At 27.7% G+C, this 1,269-nt stretch overlaps 1 non-coding gene across 1 annotated transcript; it reads left to right on the top strand.

The window, feature by feature from the left end:
* Window positions 1-941: 941 nt before the first annotated feature.
* On the top strand, window positions 942-1,013 carry Trnad-guc. The gene has a single exon. It is a non-coding gene; the product is annotated as a tRNA-Asp (tRNA).
* The last annotated feature ends 256 nt before the right edge of the window (window positions 1,014-1,269 follow it).

The raw sequence follows: 1,269 nt of genomic DNA on the forward strand, positions 1-1,269 counted from the left end.
CAATTTCCCATTTTTGTTTCCTGTCAGAAGCTGTGTTTTTATTCCGATGAGAAAAAAATAGTAATAACTCATCTTTTTATATTAAATTATTTTACAGGAAAAACGTTTATAAATGGAAAAAAATATGTTATTTTTCAATGTTAAACTTTGTGCATAAATAAGATAAATATTTTCAAATAATTATTATTTCAAATCTTGGATAAGAATCAAAATCTGTTTAAAAAATGTAATTAACTAAAATTTAAAGGTTACATACAGTATATATAATATAGACCTTACTAATGGGGGATTAAAAAATCTTGAGGTGGTTTTAATTATAGTAAATAACTCATCGCTTATAAGGGAAAAATTTCCAATAAACCCATTTTTAATAGAATAATTCTGAGATAAAAAAATATTCAAGATAATTGTAATACTGAAAAGAAGAAATTCGAACACAATTCAAGAATGAAAATATACGAATGAGGAAAGGAAGCTTTGAATGATCGTTTGAATTATATAAAATTTCATCACTCAATCGTATTTCTAAGAGTTTCATATTGCACTTATAAGTTATAAATGCATAAAAATATCAATGTGGTCTAACAAAAATAACATAATTGCAACGAACAGGAAATTTTGTTCTATTATGTTAAAACAACAAGTCTATTCGATTCGTTCAGATAGCAAATTTATATAAAAACGTGCGCTATCTTTTTTACTTTTTACAATTTCTTATCGTAAAATTGATAAAATAACGTCAGATTGTCACAAACAAACGAAGAAATTCAGCATTTAACAATTTCCTTGTATGTTAGGTGACGCCTCTCTGGTGACACTTTCTGAATTCATTGCCGTATCAAGTTCAATCTCAACAGTCGATAACTAATTCTCCTATTCCTACACATTGCTAACATTAGTAGAACAGAAATAAGTAAGAGTAATTTAGAATTAACACTCGATCCTCGGTAGTATAGTGGTTAGTATCCCCGCCTGTCACGCGGGAGACCGGGGTTCGATTCCCCGCCGGGGAGAATTTTTTTTTCTTCTCGGATAAAGTGTAAAATGTTTCATTAAATTTCTTCGATAGCTTATCCTTCAATATTATCTTTCTAGAACTTTTTAAAAAAGAAAATTAACATATAAATATGAATAAATGATCAAATTTAAAGCATCGTCCCACCTTTTAAAAAACAAATTTGATAAATATAAATTTTACAATTCTTCACTTTTAAATGAATTAGCCACAGAGATTTGTCGCTACTAAATTCGTCATAAAACAACAACAAC

This window comes from Centruroides sculpturatus, unplaced genomic scaffold (genome assembly GCF_000671375.1).
Source record: "Centruroides sculpturatus isolate CEXI.00-Female unplaced genomic scaffold, Cexi_2.0 scaffold1457, whole genome shotgun sequence".
NCBI lineage: Eukaryota > Metazoa > Arthropoda > Arachnida > Scorpiones > Buthidae > Centruroides > Centruroides sculpturatus.